General features: G+C 41.4%; 1 protein-coding gene across 1 annotated transcript in view; it reads right to left on the minus strand.

Annotated features, from left to right (window-relative positions):
• Positions 1-26,720, minus strand: part of sorcs3a (sortilin related VPS10 domain containing receptor 3a) — a 602,075-nt gene that overhangs the window by 171,648 nt on the left and 403,707 nt on the right. The window lies entirely within an intron of this gene.

Here is a 26,720-nt window from a genome sequence, read left to right on the forward strand (position 1 = left end):
TAATCCATTCCATATCCTCATTTTCATAAATATATCCAGTTGTCCAGGAAAATATTTAAGCGAATGTGAGTCATAGTTGAAACTGTGCAGCTGAAATTGGCACCAGAAATGATTCACAGTATTCCTGCCATACATTAGCTCCCCATGGAACCTTATTTTGAGTCATTTCAAACCTAGATCTGTGCTGGTTTCAATTAGGTCAAATAATGTCAGAACAGAATCCCACAACTTGGCAATTTAGGGGTCTTATTGACTTAATTATACTGAAAAAAAATTGAAATTAGAAAATACAGAACTGTTTTAATACTCAAAGCATGTACTGTATCTTGTCATTATGCAGTTTCACTCCACAGTTCTTGTCATTATGCACCCCTACTCATTCATAGGCTTTTCTGTATCTTGACTATTTTCTACATTGTAGAACAATACTTAAGATATCATAACTATGAAATAACATATAGAACATATAGGGAATTATGTGGTAAACAAAAAAATCCATTCATCCATTATCTGTAGCCGTTTATCCTGTGCAGGGTCACAGGCAAACTGGAGCCTATCCCAGCTGACTATGGGCGAGAGGCGGGGTACACCCTGGACAAGTCACCAGGCCATCACAGGGCTGACACATAGAGACAAACAACCATTCACACTCACGGTTAATTTAGAGCCACCAATTAGCCTAACCTGCATGTCTTTGGACTGTGGGGGAAACCGGAGCACCTGGAAGAAACCCACACAGACACAGGAAGAACATGTAAACTCCACACGGACAGGCCCCCGTCAGCCACTGGGCTCAAACCCAGAACCTTCTTGCTGTGAGGTGACAGTGCTAACCACTACACCACTGTGCCGCCTCGAAGGAAAATAAATTGGAAAATAATGAAATGTCGAGCAGAGCTTGTCAACTGACAGACTGTGGTCTGCAAGGTATCTGATCAGCAAATTTCAGCAGATTGGACTGAGCAGGTAGCAGAAGTGAATAATATATGAAAAAAATAACCATAGTTCAGCAACTCCAGTTTTGTAAACAGGAACCAGCTCAATTTCTTTTGCTAATCACATGTACTTATGTACATTATCTACCTGAAGGCAGCTCATCATCAGTGGAAGACGAATTTTCACAAACTTTAGTAGATTTTCCCCCCATTTACAGTCTGATCTGATTAGTAAAGTGACAACATGTTCAAAAGAAACAATAAATCAATGACAAAAGCGGAACATTTTAAAACAAATGTTTAAAGATTTAAGACAAAGACTTATTCTCAACTTCAAAATCAAATGTCTCATCTGCAGAGACAACTTACTGACTGGGCTGATTGGTCATGTGCCCAAGTGCCCTGGCCACTAGGGGGCCTTAATCAAGTCCATCCATTCATTATCTGTAGCTACTGATCCTGTACAGGGTCACAGGCAAGCTGGAGCCTAGCCCAGCTGACAATGGGCGAGAGGCAGGGTACATCCTGGACAAGTCACCAGGTCATCACAGGGCTGACACATAGAGACAAACAACCATTCACACTCACATTCACACCTACAGTCAATTTAGAGCCACCAATTAGCCTAACCTGCATGTCTTTGGACTGTGGGAGAAACCGGAGCACCCGGAGGAAACCCACACAGACATGGTGAGAACATGCAAACTCCGCACAGAAAGGCCCCCATCAGCCACTGGGCTTGAACCCAGAACCTTCTTGCTGTGAGGTGACAGTGCTAACCACTACACCACCGTACCGCCCACCTCAATCAAGTAAAAAATTAATACTAATGATGAGGTAGAGTGGACTGTTACACACACACACACACACACACACACACACACACACACACACACACACACACACAACACCTATCAACATTAACAAGGTCATATAACACAAGCCAAATAGTCTAAAGCCATAGAAACTGAAATAAATTTCGAAAGATTATTAGTCTGTGGGTCTAAATTTATAACCAATGAGCAGTCAGATGGAACATAACGTAAATCCATCGTAAGGTAATCAGTGAAAAGAAAATTTAAAAAGAAAATCTATATTTATATATAGTTATGCTGTCATAGTTAGTTTGCCAGAGTCCCTGCTTGCACTCAACGCAAAACGTAGACTGTTCTTACTCATTAGGTGATATTGGGCATACCTACGGTAACAACCTGTGTTTTCTCTCTCCCCCCGCTTCACTCTGTCCCCCTGAGTTACATGTCAATCCTGAGATCGTGATGCTGACCTCTTCTGCTCCTCAGACCTGCCTGATACATCCTGATGCCCTACGTCTGGCTGGAGTCTCATCACATTGCTCCTGTGGAGGACAGCCCCATACGGACAGTCGAAAGTCGCACTTGGAAGAAGCTCTGGACACTTACAGTAATGCATTTATGGCTGAGGACTACAGTTGACTTACTAACTTTAGGACTGCAGTTGTCATGAACAGTTTTGCACTCAAATTTCCATCAATGAACAGTTTATAGCTTCAACAAAACAGACTTTATGTTAAAACTATACTGAATTTCCTGGTTACACAGTTATACTTTGTGACTATATAGAACACAGTTAAAGAAGGGAGTTATTTATAATCATGCTGTCTGTTATCACCCAAATGAGGATGGGTTCCCTTTTGAGTCTGGTTCCTCTCAAGGTTTCTTCCTCGTGTCATCTGAGGGAGTTTTTCCTTGCCACCATCGCCTCAGGCTTGCTCATTGAGGATAAATTAAGGAAAAAAATAGCTCATGTTTAAAGTCTTTAATTTTCTGTAAAGCTGCTTTATGACAAAGTCTACTGTTAAAAGCGCTTTTGCAAATAAACTTGACTTGACTATATAATGTAAATTTTCCCAATTGGGTTGGGTTTAAAACTAACTTTGAAATAAACTGGGCCAAAAAAGACCTAACATACTGTAGCACTTCGACAAAGAGCTGGATTTTTGGTGGATGAGTTTGATCTGAAAGAATGAAAAACAAGACAAAAGCCATTCACCAAAGGCAAACCTATCTTCTGCAAAGCATCAAGATTACCCAAATACTCAATATGGATGTGTAATATAATAATGTATGTGCTTTTGGAGCATGTGGTGGGTTGCAGGGTGGTCAGGGCTCCCTCCATTGGTTCATGTGTCACGGGGTGTGAATGAAGGTCCTGAGTATGTTCCTGCTCAGTGGCCCAGGATTTACTGCTGTACACAGCAAAACATAACTACTGTACTTTGAATTGTCTTATTTATTGCTATTAACCGTTCACTAGTGGTTCAGTATTAAAATGGAACTGTTTTGTCACCATTCAGTCATGTTAGTTGCTTCTCTGGATGTTTGGAAGCTAGAAAGTTTATGTAGCAAGAACTTGGAATGTCCCTGCTTTCCAGAGAGAGAGATGGCATGGGGGGCAATTATTGAAGCTTGGCTCCAGACATAAACCATCTGCAAGAGCACTGTAGTGAGAAATGCACTGATAAAAGAACTGGTCTTAACAGTAAAGGTAACTCCATGCACATATACTCCTGTGCTTACAAAACGTCCAGGCTGCGGCCAGCTCACTACAGGATGCATTTAGTGAGGTGAGAGAGACACAGAGTCTAGAAGAACTGTTTAACAAAATGTTAAAGCATATACGCAGAACCATGGCCTCACATTCGTTTATAAATGCCTTGAGACCTCAAGAATGGCACAGGAATAGTTTTAAGCGTTAACAATAAATATAATATTGTAATTTTTACGATTAAAGTGATTCATATAGGTAGCGGTCTGAGTGAATGACCTTGACATCCGCAACGTCACAGCAGGAAGTCTATCGGTCTCATCGCCATTTCCGCTATACTAAAACACAGAGCTGACTGCAATTCCGATCCTCCATTTTGAGCTAATTTATCGCCATGTCACATAGATGTGCCAGCAACATGACAGAAGGTGGATTTACATTGCATTCATGGCCCAAGAATGTTCAAACTGCAAAGATTTGGTTGCGTTTTGCGAGAAGTTCACGGGCACACTGGGCGCCTACGGAGTGGTCTCTCCTCTGCTCTGCACATTTTACTAAAGACTCGTACGAGACCTCTGATCTGTTGAGGAGTGTTGGCTATAAGCCCGTATTGAAAGAGGGTGCAGTCCCAATAATTAAATAAAACTACAAGAAAAGGAAAGCATTTATTTTATTTATTTTTTAAAAGGAAAGTAAGTTCAGTTGCACCAGTTCTCCCAGAGTGTGAGCCGAGAGTTGTTGGTAAAACCTGGGACGGAATGGGACGGGACATATTGCTCAGGCAGTAACCTCCCCGTGGTTGTTGCTAAAACCGGTGACATTCTATTCCGTCCCGGGTTTTAGTAATTGCCTGAGCCAAGCAGTAATTGCGGAGTACTCAGTATGGAGAAAATGCAGAATGAGTGGAGCAGCCATCTGATTTCTAAACTGGATATTGCTACCATCTCGCCCTTCCGTGGAAGAAGCGAATGAACGGAGAACTGAATGAACAACTGAAAGTCAGATTGTTTCAAAACAATCGGCCACAAGGTCGGCTTTCAAGAAGTGAGAACACAGACGGGTAAGCTGCGATTCTCATTTGGATATAAAACAACAAAACAACACTCGTTATTTACCTGCATTTAGATTAATACATGTAACTTGTATTGTGTGTTTAAGTTACCAATATAAGATTATTTAATTTGCTTCAGAATGTGATTATCTCAGTTCATCTGATTATTTAATTAGCCTTTTACGTTTTATCAGTGAAAGTGCATGCATGTACATGTACGTTGCATAAGTTATAACACCTATCCTGTTTTAATGAGAGTCAACCCACAATCAATGAAGTCAAATCAGTCTTAGTTGAGCAAGTTGGTAACAGTATTTTTTACTTTAACCATGAATTTTTATTTATATGACTTTGGTCTATAGCTAGGGCGGCACGGTGGCGTAGTGGTTAGCACTGTCGCTTCACAGCAAGAAGGTCCTGGGTTCAAGCCCAGCGGCCGACAGGGGCCTTTCCGTGTGGAGTTTGCATGTTCTTCCTGTGTCTGCGTGGGTTTCCTCCGGGTGCTCCGATTTCCCCCACAGTCCAAAGGCATGCAGGTTAGGTTAATTGGTGGCTCTAAATTGACCCGTGAGTGTGAATGGTTGTTTGTCTCTATGTGTCAGCCCTGTGATGACCTGGCAACTTGTCCAGGGTGTACCCCGCCTCTCGCCCATAGTCAGCTGGGATAGGCTCCTGCTTGCCTGCGACCCTGTAGAACAGGATAAGCAGCTACAGATAATGGATGGATGGATGGATGGTCTATAGCTGTCAAAGGCCTCGGCCTTAAAACCAGTTCCTGCTGTGACGTCACGCACTCAGGGCTGGCTGGCTCAGCAGGGCAGCTCGAATGCCAAATTTGCAGTCGATTTTAACTCTCAAAAATATATATTTTTTAATTCCCATTTATGCAGCATACAAGAGTCAAGGGTGGAGATACTATCCACTCAGAAATTTATTTAAAAATAAAGGTTCTGTGTATCTCCTTTTAAGAACTAAGAAACTTACAATTTCAAAAGTTCAACCACGACAAGCCGTCATCAAATGGGCTTCCTTAGAACAGACACTGCATAAGTGAGGTCAGAAAATTTTGGAAAGTAAAAAAATTCCAAACAAATTGTATTTTTTTTATCCAGGTAATATCTTTATAGTGGATTTTTTCTTGACTATACTATACACACTACGTTTGAATGTATTTAAATGTATATATCAATATTTGCACTGTCCAAATTGTACACAAGTTGCCAGAAAATCTGATCTTTGCAACAGGAAATTGTAAAATTGCATAATATTCCCGAAAAATGTAATGGCGAGAGGTCACCGAGAGGTCACTTCTCAACCTCTCAGGGACATTCTGTGGGAAAAAGCTTGTGTTATGTATAAAACTCATGTACGAGCATAAATCCAGTTCATTATACATGTTCAATGTGCTAAACTTTGAGCAATTAACTAAAGCGAATTTTGTATGTAATTTTACCTGCCAAAACCAGGTGTAGCTCCCTGTGTATATTGCCATGAGCTTTATAAGCAGTGTAACCAGCTAAATTATGCTATTTTTGAACTGCCAGCATTTTTTAAAAATTCATTATCATAGATATCCTTAATTTAGGACAAAATGAGTAATAAGACAAGACCATTTTAGGCTTGCTTTAGGGCTGGCTTTTTTTATTCCAGATTTGGAAACCTTGGGCATGTGCAGAAATTTAACACATTAAAAGGGACTTTTGTGGCATTGCCAATTTTCCAATTGTTAGTAATGCCATAACCGACAACAAATAAATTGGACTAATGTTTAATTGCACACTTCTATACAACTGAGCTTATTCTGTTCACACAGCCATTTGTGCATTAAAACCAATTAGTAATCAAATGACATGTTATCCATATTACTTCCATACACACCATTTAATTGGCCATTATTTAGGCCTGATAAGAACTGCACTTATTAATACTTTTCCTCTATTTAACACATTCTTTCTGAACATTTGATAGCTATGTGGTTGACCATTTTCACCACTACTGGCTTGTAAACAAACTGTGAGCACATTTTGCAGCTGCATCAGGATCTAGCCCTGAGTCCCTGACTTGTCTCATTTAAAAAAAAAATCTCATGATCAAACTCAAAGACACATAGCTTAGGCAAATTTAAGTTTTGTAATTACAATATGTCATATTGTATATGATATACAGCACCAGTCAAACATTTGGACACAACTAAGTTCAGTCATAGGTTTTTCTGTATTTTGACTATGAGAGAACAATACTGAAGACATCAAAGCTATGAAATAACATGTAGAACATATGGAATAAGATGCGATTCATATTTTAGATTGTTCAAAGTAGCCAGCGTTTACCTTGATGATGCTTTGCACACTATTGGCATTATCATAACCAGCTTCATGATGTAGTCACCTGGAATGCTTTTCAATTAACGGGTGCCTTGTCAAAAGTTAATTAGTGGACTAGTTTCTTGCCTTCTTAATGCCTATCCCAGCTGACTATGGGTGAGAGGCGGGGTACACCCTGGACAAGTCACCAGATCATCGCAGGGCTGACACATAGAGACAAACAACCATTCACACTCACATTCACACCTACGATCAATTTAGAGCAACCAATTAGCCTAACCTGCATGTCTTTGGACTGTGGGAGAAACCGGAGCACCCGGAGGAAACCCATGCAGATACGGGGAGAACACGCAAACTCCACACAGAAAGGCCCCCGTCAGCCTTTCTCACCCTGCGCAAGGCAAGCACTTAAGTGCTTGTCAGTTGATCGGCCTTTTACTCAAGCATCTCCACTTCTGCCGGTCAAGGAACAGTTCCTCCTCCTCCACTTTCTTCAAGGTTGTTCCCCTTTTCTCCAGAGCCAGAGCTGTTTTGATGTTATCTGTACATCTTATCTGGGGCCTTCCCACTGGCCTGGGGACCCTCAGGTTTGTAGTGGTAGTACTTCAGTGGGAACCTGTTTTCATCCATTCTTCTCAAGTGGCCAAACCATTTCAGTTGTCCTTGCTCTATGAACTCTTCTATACCAAGTATGTTCAAGTCCTTCCTTATGTCATCATTCCTCACTCTGTCCATACGGGTCACCCCTTTTATGATTCTTAACACTCTCATTTCGGCAGCGATGAACTTACTTTTGGTTTTGGAGTTTAATGCCCAAGCTTCATGTCCATATGTGAGGATTGGTCTGAGTATGGAGGTGTATAAGATGGTTTTGACCCCCATCAGCCACTGGGCTCAAACCCAGAACCTTCTTGCTGTGCGGCGACAGTGCTAACCACTACACCACTGTGCCACACTAGATCATCAAACAGCAAATAATAAAAATACAGTAAATAGCCCTATTCCACAACTGCAGTAATCCATATGATGTCAAGAACCGCTCAACTAAGTAAAGAGAAATTACATCCATCATTACTTTAAAACATGAAGTGTCTTATAATTAATAAAAATAAAGAAAAACATTGAATTAGAAGGTGTGTGCAAACTTTTGATTGGTACTGTAGTATATATACAAATCATGCATTTGATGTAATTGCACTTGATTGTGAACAGTAACAGGTATTAGAGCAGCAGCGGTGTAATTTTAGCAGTAAAATAAAGCATGTTGTTTATACTCACCCATGACATTTAAATTCTAATGAATCTATTGATTCTATTTCCCAGAATAAGTGGTTCGATGTATTTCAAGCACTGTGGGAATGTCAACTAATCAGGATGTGGGGAAAAAACAACAACAAGATGGATGGTAAAGATACACAGACAGTAAAGATGTTAATAGTAAAAATATTTTAAACAGGATGAAGCCAATTCTAGTCATATGCACAAGACTACACTGGACCAAGTCTTGCTTAAATGGACCATTAACTCTTTGAAATTATTTTTGCTTGAAGTTAGGAGATGTGCGAGAATGATTTTTAATCTCAGTGCTTCCCACTCTTTAGGGAGTTCCTCCCTCAGTTACTTGTGTTGTCCTTTAAAATGAAATAAAACTGAAATAACATCTGTGCGCTGTCATACAGGGAATTCTCTTGTGACCAGCATAGAGCGCTTTCAGAGCCACAGTCCTGTAACAGTTTTTCTATGGAACAGATAGAAACCACTTTTTTGAATTACATAGCCGTCCTACAAGCCCTAATGTAGTAAACAAGTTATTAGTGTAAAGCAGTGAGGGTAGTGGGCATGTGCTTTCCTTGACTGCCATGCAATGGAGTAGTAAAGTGTCTCCTTCCCTCCACTAGCCTGGGGTGGTGCCTTGAGCAAGCACTAGCAACCCCTCACTCCCCCTGGTCAGGGTTATGACCGAAGACTGGACTCAGCAGACTGTGCGGAGGAGACCACCATCTGGTGGTTCAACAGGCAGGAAGGCGGACCCAGCAAAGTGTTTGTGGAGCGTGATCAGGGCACAGTGCAACACATAGAACACTGTTGGCCATCCATTGCATCCCGACCTAGCTCCAACCATCTTGATTCTGTCTTGCCCCTGGACCTAGTTAGGTCGGGATGAGACAGTGAGGCTGATGGTTGCACAACTCTCCCTCACTCTATTCCAAGTGATGACTTCAAATCAAATTCAAGTCCTGTGGCAATGGGCAAGTGGTGAAGAAGCAGGTGTGGAAACACTGGAAGCTGTAGTTATAAACAGCTCTGCTGGAACGAAGCAGCAGCAGAATTTGGCAGTCCCCTGGGTGTCTGAGCAGCCCTGTTTAGGATTCACTCTGTTCACCTCCATGGAAGAAGGAGCTAGAAAAGGCGCCCCAAACAAGGTGGGGATGCCACTCAGTGGTCGAAATACAACAAAAAAATAGTGAAGGTACTCAACCTTGACATGTGGACATACTTTCAAAGCCCCGATTGGCCTCATCAGTCACCTCTGGACCCACCCCCCCAAATTGAAGTCATGGTCATCTTCGATGCCGAAGGACAAACATCATCATCAGTGTAAAGCACGCTAACCATGACCAGGAAAAAGCATTTTTCCAAGAGAAATGAATGAACACGACACGTGATTCACTACTTAAGCACCCTTCTTCTACTGCATTTATTTATTTTTTGGCAAAACAGACAGCTCATGAAGATGTAAGCATCTCATCTCATCTCATTATCTCTAGCCGCTTTATCCTTCTACAGGGTCGCAGGCAAGCTGGAGCCTATCCCAGCTGACTACGGGCGAAAGGCGGGGTACACCCTGGACAAGTCGCCAGGTCATCACAGGGCTGACACATAGACACAGACAACCATTCACACTCACATTCACACCTACGGTCAATTTATGGCCCTTTTCCACTACCCTTTTTCAGCTCACTTCAGCTCGCTTCAGCTCACTTCAGCCCAACACGGCTCGCGTTTCGACTACCAAAAACCAGCACGACTCAGCTCGTTTCAGCCCTGCTTAGCCCCTAAAACTCGCACCGTTTTGGAGTGGGGCTGAAGCGAGCCAAACCGTGCCGACTGAGGTTGGGGGCGTGAGCAGACACTCCCCTGTGCACTGATTGGTGAGGAGGAGTGTCCTCACATGCCCACACACGCCCCGCGAGCGTGCTGGGATCTGTAAACACCGCAAACCCGGAAGAAGAAGAATTACGAATTACGAGAATTTCTGAAGCCTTATGCGCCTCGCCTCATCTATACGCTCTTGCCAGTATCTGTCCGCGTTGTCGGTGACAACAAGCCACAGCACTGAGACCAGCAACACTAACGACTCCATGTCCTCCATGTTTATTGTTTACTATTCGGGTCGTGAGACTACCGCTTAAAAGCTCACTGAATCAGTGACATACAGAGCATCGTGCACGAGTTCGCGGAGCGCAAGGCTCGTCGTATGCCCTTCAAATAATGCGCGCAGTAGGCTATTGATGTTTTATTATGAGCCATGTACAGTATGTCGCCTAATGTTTTTTTTTGTTTCTGAGTTACATGTTCGTTTGAAGGACTTAATGTACAAACTAACATAGTTGCACCCCGGAGTGTTGAAATTGGTAAACACAGTGCATTCAGTGAGGTTTGCACCGCCCTCCTTTTATTTCTGACTCTTCCTGTCAGCGTTGCAACCTCTGAGCGCTCATTCGTATGCCCTTCAAATAATGTGCGCAGTATAGGCTATTGATGTTTTATTATGAGCCATGTACAGTATCCTAATGTTTTTTGTTTCTGAGTTACATGTTCGTTTGAAGGACTTGATGTACTAAATAACATAGTTGCACCCGGTAGTGTTGAAATTGGTAAACACCGCAGTTGCGGACATTTTGTAGCCTAAAATGATGTTATGATAAGCTTTAATAAAGGGCCCGGTCATTTGCCCCGCCCCCGGCCCGGCTCTGACTTGTTCCGCCACTGTCACTGATGTCACTGTTTGCGCTGCTTAACGACATCACATGACGTCCACCCACTTTCGCTAACTCCACCCAATGTGTCCACCCACTTCCAGCCAGCACGGTTCAGCGCGGTTGTAGTCGAAATGCAACTCCAACAGCCCCGCTCAGCTCGACTCGGCACGGCACAGCCGCGTTTGTAGTGGAAAAGCGGCATTAGAGTCACCAGTCAACCTAACCTGCATGTCTTTGGACTGTGGGGGAAACCGGAGCACCTGGAGGAAACCCACGCAGACACGGGGAGAACATGCAAACTCCACACAGAAAGGCCCTCGCCGGCCCCGGGGCTCGAACCCAGGACCTTCTTGCTGTGAGGCGACAGCGCTAACCACTACACCACCGTGCCGCCCAAGATGTAAGCATCTAACAGCAAATTAGAACTAGGGCGGCATGGTGGTGTAGTGGTTAGCACTACACACACACCTCACAGCAAGAAGGTCCTGGGTTCGAGCCCAGTGGCCGATGGGGGCCTTTCTGTGTGGAGTTTGCATGTTCTCCCCGTGTCTGCATGGGTTTCCTCTGGGTGCTCCGGTTTCCCCCACAGTCCAAAGACATGCAGGGTAGGTTAACTGGTGGCTCTAAATTGTCCATAGGTGTGAATGTGAGAGTGAATGGTTGTTTGTTTCTATGTGTCAGCTCTGCGATGATCTGGCGACTTGTCCAGGGTGTACCCCGCCTCTCGCCCATAGTCAGCTGGGACAGGCTCCAGCTTGCCTGCGACCCTGCACAGGATAAGCAGTTACGGATAATGGATGGATGGATGGATAGATGGAAATCAGAACTACACCAGTGACTGTGGTAGGCAAATGTTTAATAATGGAGTCCCAGGCATGTATGATTCCAAGGAATCTTAATGGACTTTTCTCCAAGGGTACTTCATACAAGTCCATATTAACAAGAGTCTTCAAAGTATTTTAAGCATTTGCACAAGGTAAATGTTCAAATAAAGTATTATGAGGCACTTAATCAAAGACAAACAAAGAGACAGTGAAGTTGAACATCCCTATTATTTCTCACAAGGCTGCCCTTTAAAAGAGTTCACCTATCAGTTCATAACAGACATGCTTCCTCTCGCATATGGCCTCTCAGTACGACTGAGCCAGTGTGGCTGTGTATAAAAAGGTGTTATTCCAGGATTAAACAGATGATCCTTTATACTGAGCTTTAACTCACACAAATCCAGTGGCTCTTATTAGACATGGAGCATATTACACCCCGTTAATCTCCCAGAACCTCTCCAGCGTGGAAAACTCATCCACACTTATGCATAGGCTGGCGCTAAAAATGGTGCATATCGGATAACTTTTTTTTCCCCTTCCTACATTCTTTTGTTGCAAAGAATGTACAGCTCTGAGGAAGGCATTTTCACTATGCAAAGGTTGTGTGAGAAATAATTAGCAGTGTGTATTTGCATCATTAGCAGAGATTAACTGGTACAATGCTTACATATTTAGAAGAAGAAAGAGTTTCAATGACATGGCTGCATTTCTTTGTTGTGTGCTTTCCTCTGAATTGACAGAAAAAGAAAAAAGTCAGGATGTATTATATAGAGAAACAATAAGGACCTGTTTCTAATATTTGGATTAAAGTAAAGACTTTTTTTTTCTTTGCTTTACCTGTCACTAGACATGAAAAATATGAAGGTCTCTCATATCCATTTAGGAGATATATATACTTGACCCTGAAGCGCGGTTCTGACAAAGCATCACATGCCACTTGCAATAAACTAGCAGTACAAATTTTCATCATCTATCTTTTTTACAATCCCTTTTTCCCACAGCAGAGCATTTCATTTCTGAACCTGCTTTCACAGATAGCTAATACCCATAATCCTCTGGGCCTCTGGGCTTCACCAGGTGCGTTAGCACCTATTTGGTGCAGTCCGTAGCAGCAGCGCATGAAAAGCAGGTTCCTATAAGCATACTGTATCTGAATGATTGTTCAACATCACTATGTTTACATGGCGTTAGGTTTCTTCACCTCTTGCCCTCAGCCTCCAGAGAGCGATTACCCATCTCAAGACCAGTCCCCTCGCGTCACCCAGAGCTCTGGGGGTGAGTCGCAGAAAAAAGACAGGAACCCCATGAGTTCACAATCTTTTATTCGCAAGTCCCCCAATGAGACGAGAGAATACAGGGATTTTATATGTGTCTGTGTTATCTGTGTGGATGAAGTGACATCACTGTTTGATATCTGTCTATGTGTGTGTGTGTCTGTGTGGATATGCAGCTGTGGGTGTGGGTGTGGGTGAAACCTTGGATCAATCATGTCATAATGTTCTGTATACATTTCATATTAGCAGATGTTCTAACAGATATCAACATTTACGCACAACCTTAGGTCAGAGATAGCACAGTTCTGATAGAATGTTCCAAAAGATATCAATATTATGTCTCGAGCAATGTGTCTAGCTTAGACAGAAGGTCACTTCTTGAATGCCAGAGACAGAAGAATGTCTTCTTGGTCATTTTAAACAAAACAGAGGGTCACAGACTAAATCCTTTACAATTATTAAGAATAAATTCTTACAATTATTTATCCTTACAAAGAAATAAATCCTTACACATGGTGCTTAATAATCTATTTGACTGATCACTTGCATTTGAAAAAATAATAATCATCATCATTGCACACCTGCAATTGTAATGAATTCATTACAAGTCTTTGAATGTAAACAAAAGTACTAAGAACAACCTGTATGTTCATTGCATTCATCTGTTTTACAACACATTATTACCGCAGGTTCTTGCTTTAAAAAAAAAAACAGCTGTATGAAAATAAAGCTGAATCATGGCTAGTCAGTTTTAGCCAGATCACATAGCTACATCCTTTGAAGTACCTCACTTTTCAACTCTATGTATATATTGAAAAATGATTTACTTAAAACTTGATGCCCTTTCGATTTCATAAAATCGGTGAAATTTAGTTCCCTCTGAAATGTGGTCAATGTGATATACATTTATTTCTGTAATATCTCAAAAAACAGGCCATTCTGTGGCTGGGAAGTTATTTCATTTGAGGGGATTCCCTAGCAAATAATGTGCATGAAATCACTCGCTTCATGCAGTCAAGCAGACAGAGGAAGTCTGTGTGCGCATACGCAGGTTTACCTTCTTCTTCTTCTTCTTTTGGGTTTTATGGCAGCTGGCATCCACAGTGTTGCATTACTGCCATCTGGGTTTACCTTTGACCATGCACTGACAGTTACATCATTCTGTCGCTAAACAAACAGCTGATCACACCAAGGTGCTCGCTGACCGCTGATATTTATTAGTTTGGTCCTGGGTTTCCTTTTCTTCACAACATAACATATTTTCTTCTTGCTTTCTGTTACTGTAGTTGGTCTTTCACGTTTCATTCGCACCCTCATGTGGGATTTTCATTCATGTTTCATTCGCACACTCATTTTTCTCTCCTGTTTCAAATTTGTATCCCACAATGCCTTGTGTGAACGGGGAAAGCCCACCACGTGATGTGTGACGTAGTATCTTGAATTGGGTCATGGTGAAGCAGGAAAAAATAGTGGAGAATTTAGGGTCACGTGGCCCTAAATTCATTAATTGTTTGATGTTTAAAAATTATAATAATAAAATTGGAAGTCTGATTCAAATTCAGTAGCTTTTGGTCCACTAAACAAAAATAACTGGGTGTCGGAAAATTATTTTTATGACCTAAATTGAAAAATCTGAAAGACAGTCTACCTTTAAGGTTTAAAAGAAGCAGAAATGGAAGCTAAAGTTAGGAACAAATCTTATAACAATGAAACACAAGTTTCTCTGTAGGAGTCAGTTTCTATCTAGCTAATGTGACAGCTAGCTAGTTAAAATGTAGGTCCATAGTCACAATGATAATGGCTAGACATTATCCGACATAATAGGCTTAATGACTTTTAGTGAGGGAATGCAGGAGAAATGTTTCCTTTTAGCTTGTTTGATAAGTTAAATATCAAGCATAAAATAGAAATTAACTTTTTTTTTTCCAGGTCAGTTAGTGAGCTAGCTACTTATACTCTATCCATATTTTTTTTCCTTTACCTGATTTGTGAATAAAGCAGCTTCTAACTGAGGAGAGGCTTGTGCTGAGTCTGGTTGAGGCATGTTATAAAATCTAAGGGATATCTCAGGAAGTGAGGCAAGACGATCATCAGTTTTACCTTCCACTAAAAGCCCGAATGCTGTTTGGGGACATTTCAGAGAAGTTGCAATCCCTGAAAAGTGCAATACCAGCAAACCTTCAGCAGCTAAAGTATCCTCCAGACACTGTCTGTGCTTTTCAAGCAGTTCAGCTTGAGGTGAAAATCATATTTTGTTTGGCAAATCTCTGTAAATGTGAATAATTCACCACAGAAATTCACTTATCTTTTTCTAGGACACATGGCTGAGTCACTTAACATCTTTGAAGTGGTAGAAAATCATCTCATGGAGAGACTCTCTAACCTTCACATTTCTAAAACAGGCATTCAGTTCACATAGCTATGTGTTTTTACTTCATAATGATGACTAAATTATATGTAATTATGTACATAAAGCTCATCTGCACTGGTTGCCAGAATAATATATGCTAATGGTGCTTCGAGAGATGACATATGTAAAATGTTTGCTCACTAATTAAGGGATATGGACAGAAGGTTTTCTGACATCTTGTGCTATGTTCTCTCAAGTAACTTATCAGATGAATGACAGAAGCTGACAATCTCATAAATGCGCATATCAGGGTTACTGACTCATACTGCAGCAAAGTGTCACAAAGTCACATTAGAACTTTCAAGAGCCTTTAGCATAATTTAATCTTTGGATTTCATGGTTCGTCTGTACTTCATCAACTGCTGTAGTACACTTGAGTACATACATTTTCAAGCAGCACTGCAGCGGATCCTATATTAAAAAAAATTATATATATATATATATATATATATATATATATATATATATATATATATATGGCGGTACGGTGGTGTAGTGGTTAGCACTGTCGCCTCACAGCAAGAAGGTCCTGGGCTTGAGCCCAGCGGCCGACAAGGGCCTTTCTGTGTGGAGTTTGCATGCTCTCCCCGTGTCCGCGTGGGTTTCCTCCAGGTGCTCCGGTTTCCCCCACAGTCCAAAGGCTAATTGGTGGTTCTAAATTGACCGTAGGTGTGAGTGTGAATGGTTGTCTGTGTCTATGTGTCAGCCCTGTGATGACCTGGCGACTTGTCCAGGGTGTACCTCGTCTCTCGCCCATAGTTAGCTGGGATAGGCTCCAGCTTGCCTGCGACCCTGTAGGACAGGATAAGCGGCTACAGATGATGGATATATACATACACTGATCAGCCATAAAATTAAAAACACTGACAGGTAAAGTGAATTACAGTACATTGATTATCTCACTACAATGGCATCTGAAAAGGGGTGGGATATATTAGGCAGCAAGACAACAGTCAGTTCTCAAAGTCGATGTGTTGGAAGCAGGAAAAATGGGCAAGCGTAAGGATCTCAGCAACTCTGACAAGGGCCAAATTGTGATGGCTAGATGACTGGGTCTGAGCATCTCCAAAATGGCACATCTTGTGGGGTGTTTCCAGTATGCAGTGGTTAGTACCTACCAAAAGTGGTCCATGGAAGGACAACCGGTGAACCAGTGACAGGATCATGGGTGTCAAAGGCACACTGACTCACATGGGGCATGAAGGCTAGCACATCCAGTCCCACAGAAGAGCTACTATAGCACAAACTGCTGAAAAAGTTAATGCTAGCTAAGACAGAAAAGTGTCCGCATTAACTTTATCAGCAGTTTGTGCTACAATCAATGGTCATAATGTTATGGCTGATCAGTGTGTGTGTGCGTGCGTGTATATATATATATATATATATATATATATCATTCTCATCTCATTATCTCAAGCCGCTTTATCCTTCTACAGGGTCACAGGCAAGCTGGAGCCTATCCCAGCTGACTACGGGCGAAAGGCGGGGTACACCCTGGACAAGTCGCCAGGTCATCACAGGGCTGACACATAGACACAGACAACCATTCACACTCACATTCACACCTACGGTCAATTTAGAGTCACCAGTTAACCTAACCTGCATGTCTTTGGACTGTGGGGGAAACCGGAGCACCCGGAGGAAACCCACGCGGACACGGGAAGAACATGCAAACTCCACACAGAAAGGCCCTCGCCGGCCCCGGGGCTCGAACCCAGGACCTTCTTGCTGTGAGGCGACAGCGCTAACCACTACACCACCGTGCCGCCCATATATATATATATATACACACACACACATACATTTTATATATCTCACACACACACACACACACACACACACACACACACACAGTGGTGCTTGAAAATTTGTGAACCCTTTAGAATTTTCTATATTTCTGCATAAATATGACCAAAACATCAGATTTTTACACAAGTCCTAAAAGTAGATAAAGAAAATCCAGTTAAACAAATGAGACAAAAATATTATACTTGGTCATTTATTTATTGAGGAAAATGATCCAATATTACATATCTGTGAGTGGCAAAAGTATGTGAAACTTTGCTTTCAGTTTCTCGTGTGACCCCCTTGTGCAGCAATAACTGCAACTAAATGTTTCCAGTAACTGTTGATCAGTCCTACACACCGGCTTGGAGGAATTTTAGCCCATTCCTCCATACAGAACAGCTTCAACTCTGGGATGTTGGTGGGTTTCCTCACATGAACTGATCGCTTCAGGTCCTTCCACAACATTTCGATTGGATTAAGGTCAGGACTTTGACTTGGCCATTCCAAAACATTAACTTTATTCTTCTTTAACCATTCTTTGGTAGAATGACTTGTGTGCTTAGGGTCATTGTCTTGCTGCATGACCCACCTTCTCTTGAGATTCAGTTCATGGACAGATGTCTTGACATTTTCCTTTAGAATTCGCTGGTATAATTCAGAATTCATTGTTCCATCAATGATAGCAAGCCATCCTGGCCCAAATGCACCAAAATAGGCCCAAACCATGATACTACCACCACCATGTTTCACAGATGGGATAAGGTTCTTATACTGGAATGCAGTGTTTCTCCTTTCTCCAAACATAATGCTTCTCATTTAAACCAAAAAGTTCTATTTTGGTCTCAATCGTCCACAAAGCATTTTTCCAATAGCTTTCTGGCTTGTCCACGTAATCTTTAGCAAACTGCAGACAAGCAGCAATGTTCTTTTTGGAGAGCAGTGGCTTTCTCCTTGCAACCCTGCCATGCACACCATTGTTGTTTAGTATTCTCCTGATGGTGGACTCATGAACAATAACATTAGCCAATGTGAGACAGGCCTTCAGTTGCTTAGAAGTTACTCTGTGGTCCTTTGTGACCTCGCCGACGATTACACGTCTTGCTCTTGGAGTGATCTTTGTTGGTCGACCACTCCTGGGGAGGGTAACAATGGTCTTGAATTTCCTCCATTTGTACACAATCTGTCTGACTGTGGATTGGTGGAGTCCAAACTCTTTAGAGATGGTTTTGTAACCTTTTCCAGCCTGATGAGCATCAACAACGCTTTTTCTGAGCTCCTCAGAAATCTCCTTTGTTTGTGCCATGATACATTTCCAAAAACATGTGTTGTGAAGATCAGACTTTGATAGATCCCTGTTCTTTAAATAAAACAGGGTGCCCACTCACACCTGATTGTCATCCCATTTACTGAAAACACCTGACTCTAATTTTAAGTTCAAATGAACTGCTAATCCTAGAGGTTCACATACTTTTGCCACTCACAGATATGTAATATTGGATCATTTTCCTCAATAAATAAATGACCAAGTATAATATTTTTGTCTCATTTGTTTAACTGGGTTTTCTTTATCTACTTTTAGGACTTGTGTGAAAATCTGATGATGTTTTAGGTCATATTTATGCAGAAATATAGAAAATTCTAAAGGGTTCACAAACTTTCATGCACCACTATAGCCCATGGTGATCTGAACTGTAGACAGTGATCCATCAGCTTCCAATTCATGGCAGGGCTGTGCCATGGTGGTTCCCAGATTGTTCCTGACCATCCAAACCAATTTCCTTTTGGCTGAGGGTGACAGTTTGGGTTTTCTTGAAGCAAAGTGTCTTGGCAAAGTGACTACACCTCACAATAACTTGGATACAATTGTTTGAACTGATCTTGGAATTTGCAGTTGTTTAGCAATGGCTCCAAGAGACATTCTGGAGTTGTGTATATCTGTGATCTTCTTTCTCAGACCTACACTGAGCTCCTTGGACTTTCCGATTTTACTGTGTTGGTTAATCCAATGAGTGCTGTCAACAAACTCTTTTTATGAAGGCACAGAGAAGCTACCTGCTGTAGTCAATCATGATCACTAACAGGAAATTAAGAGACCTCGGCCTTGGCAAGATAAGAGACATTTTGGAAGTTTCAGCACCTCTGAATGAATAATCTAACAGCAAGTATGTGAATTTTTGACACTGTCTGTATAATTTTGACCCTGTGTTGATTTCAGAAAACCCAAAGAAAATTAAAAATTGTTCACCAAATTCTAGTGTTTTTTTTAATTAAAGATGTATGCTGTACAATCATTCTGCCACAGAAAAAGAACAGTTCAAAGAAATTACTGAAAGCCCAAATATTGCCATGATATTCATATCCAAGATGACATTCATGTCACTGTACGTAAACTTCTGACCACAATTGTATCCATGTCTTCATTCATTCATTCCTTCCACCAACTTTGTTGGAAGAGGTTATGTTTTTTGTCTCCATTTGTTTGTTTGTCTGTTCCCAACATAACTCAAAAAGTAGTGAACAGATTTTGATGAAATTTTGAGGAAAGGTGGGCCATATGACAAGGGATAATTAGTTAGATTTTGGTGCAAATCCAGATATTTTTGTGAATTCAGGATTTTTTTTTTTTTTTGGTCTGTTCCCAGTGTAACTCAAAATGTCGTGAATGGATTTTGATGAAATTTGATGTACAGATTTTGTATTATCCTTGGTTCAAGTGATTTTATTTTGTTTTTGATAATATGTGGCTTTACGGAAGTATGCACGTATCCATGTGTCCTTCTTATTTATTTATAGCAAGTATTTCCACTCTTGTTTCAAATGTATTTCAGATAAAAAGGGATACTAGGAAATTCCTCATGTAAAGTCACCATAAGTGGTGATTCAACATGATAAATTTAATGTTGCATTATGTACATGCTCAGTAAACATGTCTAGCCATCTTTTACAGAGGCAGCCTGTCTATATAAATCCAACCAGGACCAATTTTATACCTTCAGAATTTTGTCAGTATAGAACAGGAACACAGTGCAGCACCTGATGGTGTGAGTCAATGTTAGAGTTGTCAATGGCTCTTATGGTGCATATTCTGGAGAAAAACAGAAAGAAATAAAGCCAGGAAATGAGGAATAACAGTATGTAAAGACTCTGTCACTAAATTCCTGGCCATCAAGGAATGGTTCTCCAGCCCATAATATGCACAAACTTCCCCACCCCTTGACATAATTTTAGGACTTTAGTCACCAACAGCTCACAATGAGTTAAATGTTAACCTTTTCAGTAAAAATCTCTCAAACAGATTTTGTTTTGGAGTAACTCCCTATTTCTGAGCTCCAGATGTTGTCAAGTGTCAATGCTGAAAATAGTTTAAAAAAAGACTTGTCCTCTTTGCCTCTGTATCTATCTCCACATTTCTTTCTGCACACATTGATGACTGCTATTGTCTTAAAGGGAAAAGGATAAGTGGCATTTCCCACCCACTGGTAAAGTAATAATAAAAGAAAGAAAAAAAGAAAAGGTGGATGAAATTTCTGAATGATAAACACAATAATCAATCCAAGAATGTCTGATAGGGCATCGCCCACCTGCACTTACTTCAAGGAATTCACTTCAGTGTAATTCTAATTGAGCAAGGTTAAAAAAAAAAGAGAATTATTTTGGATCAAGAGTCCTGCACTGGAATGCATAGATGGGGGTAAGGAACAACAACAATAATAATAATGGGGCGGCACGGTGGTGTAGTGGTTAGCGCTGTCGCCTCACAGCAAGAAGGTCCGGGTTCAAGCCCCGTGGTCAGCGAGGGCCTTTCTGTGCAGAGTTTGCATGTTCTCCCCGTGTCCGCGTGGGTTTCCTCCGGGTGCTCCGGTTTCCCCCACAGTCCAAAGAAATGCAGGTTAGGTTAACTGGTGACTCTAAATTGACCGTAGGTGTGAGTGTGAATGGTTGTCTGTGTCTATGTGTCAGCCCTGTGATGACCTGGCGACTTGTCCAGGGTGTACCCCGCCTTTCGCCCGTAGTCAGCTGGGATAGGCTCCAGTTTGCCTGCGACCCTGTAGAACAGGATAAAACAGCTAGAGATAATGATATGAGATGAATAATAATAATGAATTTTTGAAAACATGCTTTAATTTATAGAAATATATTTATAAAACATATACTATATTTTATAGCATCAGGTCTTTTTTGTTTAGTTTGTTTTGAAGTCTTTCATTTTCACCCTTCTTACCCGCTAGACACCATCTGTTCAACTTCACAATATGAATATGAATGCAGAGCATAAGTTTCAAATGCAAAAAACTGTCCATATGCTTTCAAACACACATATATATATATATACACAGTGGTGCTTGAAAGTTTGTGAACCCTTTAGAATTTTCTATATTTCTGCATAAATATGACCTAAAACATAATCATATTTTCACACAAGTCCTACAAGTAGATAAAGAGAACCCAGTTAAACAAATGAGACAAAAAATATTATACTTGCTCATTTATTTATTGAGGAAAATGATCCAATATTACATATCTGTGAGTGGCAAAAGTATGTGAACCTCTAGGATTAGCAGTTAATTTGAAGGTGAAATTAGAGTCAGGTGTTTTCAATCAATGGGATGACAATCAGGTGTGAGTGGGCACCCTGTTTTATTTAAAGAACAGGGATCTATCAAAGTCTGATCTTCACAACACATGTTTGTGGAAGTGTATCATGGCACGAACAAAGGAGATTTCTGAGGACCTCAGAAAACGCGTTGTTGATGCTCATCAGGCTGGAAAAGGTTACAAAACCATCTCTAAAGAGTTTGGACTCCACCAATCCACAGTCAGACAGATTGTGTACAAATGGAGAAAATTCAAGACCATTATTACCCTCCCCAGGAGTGGTCGACCAACAAAGATCACTCCAAGAGCAAAGCGTGTAACAGTCGGCGAGGTCACAAAGGACCCCAGGGTAACTTCTAAGCAAATGAAGGCCTCTCTCACATTGGCTAATGTGAATGTTCATGAGTCCACCATCAGGAGAACACTGAAAAACAATGGTGTGCATGGCAGGGTTGCAAGGAGAAAGCCACTGCTCTCCAAAAAGAACATTGCTGCTCATCTGCAGTTTGCTAAAGATCACATGGACAAGCCAGAAGGCTATTGGAAGAATGTTTTGTGGATGGATGAGACCAAAATAGAACTTTTTGGTTGAAATGAGAAGCGTGATGTTTGGAGAAAGGAAAACACTGCATTCCAGCATAAGAACCTTATCCCATCTGTGAAACATGGTGGTGGTAGTATCATGGTTTGGGCCTGTTTTGCTGCATCTGGGCCAGGACGGCTTGCCATCATTGACGGAACAATGAATTCTGAATTATACCAGCGAATTCTAAAGGAAAATGTCAGGACATCTGTCCATGAACTGAATCTCAAGAGAAGGTGGGTCATGCAGCAAGACAGTGACCCTAAGCACACAAGTTGTTCTACCAAAGAATGGTTAAAGAAGAATAAAGTTAATGTTTTGGAATGGCCAAGTCAAAGTCCTGACCTTAATCCAATGGAAATGTTGTGGAAGGACCTGAAGCGATCAGTTCATGTGAGGAAACCCACCAACATCCCAGAGTTGAAGCTGTTCTGTATGGAGGAACGGACTAAAATTCCTCCAAGCTGGTGTGCAGGACTGATCAACAGTTACCGGAAACGTTTAGTTGCAGTTATTGCTGCACAAGGGGGTCACACCAGATACTGAAAGCAAAGGTTCACATACTTTTGCCACTCACAGATATGGAATATTGGATCATTTTCCTCAATAAATAAATGACCAAGTATAATATTTTTGTCTCATTTGTTTAACTGGGTTCTCTTTATCTACTTTTAGGACTTGTGTGGAAATCTGATGATGTTTTAGGTCATATTTATGCAGAAATATAGAAAATTCTAAAGGGTTCACAAACTTTCAAGCACCACTGTATATATATATATATATATATATATATATATATATATATATATATATATATATAGTAAAAATTATCTTAAAAACCCAAGTCATTTAATGGGAACCTTAAAGGAGAACTGAAGGCAAATTTTTTATTATCAAAATTCTGACTGTGGATTGGTGGAGTCCAATCTCTTTAGAGATGGTTTTGTAATCTTTTCCAGCCTGATGAGCATCAACAACGCTTTTTCTGAGCTCCTCAGAAATCTCCTTTGTTCGTGCCATGATACATTTCCACAAACATGTGTTGTGAAGATCAGACTTTGATAGATCCCTGTTCTTTAAATAAAACAGGGTGCCCACTCACACCTGATTGTCATCCCATTGATTGAAAACACCTGACTCTAATTTTACCTTCAAATTAACTGCTAATCCTAGAGGTTCACATACTTTTGCCACTCACAGATATGTAATATTGGATCATTTTCCTCAATAAATAAATGAGCAAGTATAATATTTTTGTCTCATTTGTTTAACTGGGTTCTCTTTATCTACTTTTAGGACTTGTGTGAAAATCTGATGATGTTTTAGGTTATATTTATGCAGAAATATAGAAAATTCTAAAGGGTTCACAAACTTTCAAGCACCACTGTATTTTGTCACTGTCAAGTCAAGTCAACTTTATTGTCAAATATGCTATACATGCTCGACATACAGCACAGATGAAATTCAGTCCTCTCTGACCCACGGTGCAAACAGGCAATGCAATAAATAAAAATAAAATAACAAACAATATAAACAGCATAAACACTCTAGATAAGAAATAGACATGGACTAAACACTCACAGGTGTGTGTGTGTATATATATATATATATATATATATATATATATATATATATATATATACACACACACACACACACACACACACATTATATATATATATATATATATATATATATATATATATATATATAAATTGGAGCAAAAGGACATAAAATAAACAGTCAAGGGCACTTGAGGTATAGCAGGTAAACATGAAATAAGCAGTATAAACAATAAACTAACAGCTGTTAAAGTGAGGTTGTGCGGAATAGTGCAAATGAGTGAGGTAAAGTCAAATGTGCAGTCCCTGGGTTCAGTGTGTGAATGAATGTTGAGTGTGTGTGTGTGTGTGTGTGTTGGGTGGGGGGGGCTGTAAGGGTGACATGATGTCAGATGCTGAAGGGGGGGCAGGGGGGTGTACAGCCAGAATCTGTGGCAGGGGGCAGAGGGGGAGGAGGGGCAGAACAGGGAGGGAGTTGAGCCTCCTGACCACCTGGTGAAAGAAACTGCCCTTGAGCCTGCTGGTTTTGGCCCCGGAGAGTCCGCAGTCGCCTCCCCGACAGCAGCAGGCTGAAGAGGCTGCGAGATGGGTGGGTGGGGTCACCTGAAATCCTGATGGCTTTGCGGGTGAGGCGCAAGTTATAGATTTCCATAAGAGAAGGGAGAGAAACACCAATTATCCTCTCAGCTGCTCTCATGATGCACTGCAGAGTCTTGCAGCTGGACACGGTGCAGGCGCCGTACCACATGGTGATGCAGCTGGTCAGGATGTTCTCGATGGTGCCTCTGTAGAATGTGTGCATGATGGGGGCCGGGGCTCTTGCTCTCCTCAGTTTGCGGAGGAAGTACAGACGCTATTGGGCTTTTTTGATATGGTGATGTGGTGGTGTTGCTCCAGGACAGGTCTTCAGAGATGCGCACACCCAGAAACTTGGTGCTGCTCACCCTCTCTACTGCAGCACCATCGATAGTTAGTGGAGCATGCTGGGTGTGCGCTCTCCTGAAGTCCACAACAATCTCCTTCATCTTCTCCATGTTCAGGCGGAGATTGTTGTCCTTGCACCACATGGCCAAGCGGCTCACCTCACTCCTGTAGATTGTCTTATCGCCATTGTTGATGAGACCCACCACAGTCATGTCGTCCGCAAACTTAATGAAGAGGTTGGAGCTGGATGTTGGTGTGCAGTCGTGGGTCAGCAGAGTGAAGAGGAGGGGGTTCAGCACACATCCTTGGGGGGCCCCCGTGTTCAATGTGATGGTGCTGGAGGAGTTGCTGCCGACCCATACAGCCTGTGGTCTCCCCGTCAGGAAGTCCAGCAGCCAGTTGCACAGGGAGGTGTTGAGTCCCAGCTGGTCCAGTTTATGAATGAGCTGCTGAGGAATGATTGTGTTGAATGCTGAGCTAAAGTCTATGAACAGCATTCTGACATACAAGTCTTTTGTCTCCAGGTGGATGAGGGCTAAGTGGAGGGCAGTGGAGATGGCGTCATCGTTCGAACGGTTGGACTGATATGCAAACTGGAAAGGGTCCAGGGCGGGGGGGAGGGCAGACTTGATATGCCCCATGACTAGCTGCTCGAAGCACTTCATGAGGATGGGAGTGAGTGTGACAGGGCGGTAGTCATTGAAGCAGGAGGGAGACGGCTTCTTCGGGACCGGGATGATGGTGGTGGCTTTGAGGCACGTGGGGACAACAGCCTGGCTCAACAAGATGTTGAAGATGTCTGTAAAGACATCTGTGAGCTCTGCTATAGCACTCATAACTGCTATAGCAAGTTATGAGTGTCTGAAATATGCTATGTAATATATCAGTCCTTATGTCAAGGCAATGGCTGTAAATGAGATTCACTAAGACCTGTGCAAGACATCGTGGGACAGAAGTAAAACGTACAGGGGAAATCAAAGTGACCAACGTTGTCAAAAGACGTGCGCGCCCTCTTTCGAATGCTGATGTAATCAAGCCGGAAGTTTTGTTTATTTTGATAGCAATCAGGAAAGTTTGAAAAAAGTAGGCAGTAATCGTCATTTAAACTTGTTTTTGTGCAATATTTCGTTTGGAAAACAGTTTTCAAAATTGCACCACTGACACCTGGCTGACACCACATTTTGAAGTCTCATGAAGATCGCGTATCGCAGATAAGTGACGCCTGCTGTGGACCAAATGAACTAAATTCAACATGGCTAAAAACCGAATAGGCCGATAAGTATAATATTTAATTGCAATTAGTTGCCAAAATGAGTCACGGTCTAAGGTTACTAAAACCGAAAACGTAATTAAATAACACGTTAATTAAGAAATAAAGCAAGTTTAAAAATTCTCCAAAATACTCGAAAAACTTTTTTCAGATAGACTGGACAAATTCATTGAAAAACACAACCTCCTTACAGACAGTCAATATGGATTCAGAACGGACAGATCAACATCGATGGCACTAATGGAACTAATAGAGGAAATCACAAAATGTATAGACAATAAAAAAATAGCAATTGGAGTATTTGTGGACCTAAAAAAAGCATTCGATACTATTGATCATAGTATATTATTAAGTAAACTAGAAAAGTGTGGTGTTAGGGGAGTTGGGTGGAGCTGGCTGTCGAGCTATCTAAGAAACAGGCAACAGTTTGTGCAGATAGGTGACCATAAATCTGATTTCATGAACATTACATGCGGGGTACCACAGGGGTCAATATTAGGTCCGAAATTATTCATAATATACATCAATGACATATGTACAATTTCGCAAGAATTGAAATTTGTTTTGTTTGCAGATGACACCAATATTTTTTGTTCCGGTGAGAATTTGCAGCAGACTTTAGAGATAATCACAACTGAAATAAATAAACTAAAACTATGGTTTGACAAAA

The sequence above is a fragment of the Neoarius graeffei genome, chromosome 18 (genome assembly GCF_027579695.1).
Source record: "Neoarius graeffei isolate fNeoGra1 chromosome 18, fNeoGra1.pri, whole genome shotgun sequence".
Taxonomy (NCBI): Eukaryota; Metazoa; Chordata; class Actinopteri; order Siluriformes; family Ariidae; genus Neoarius; species Neoarius graeffei.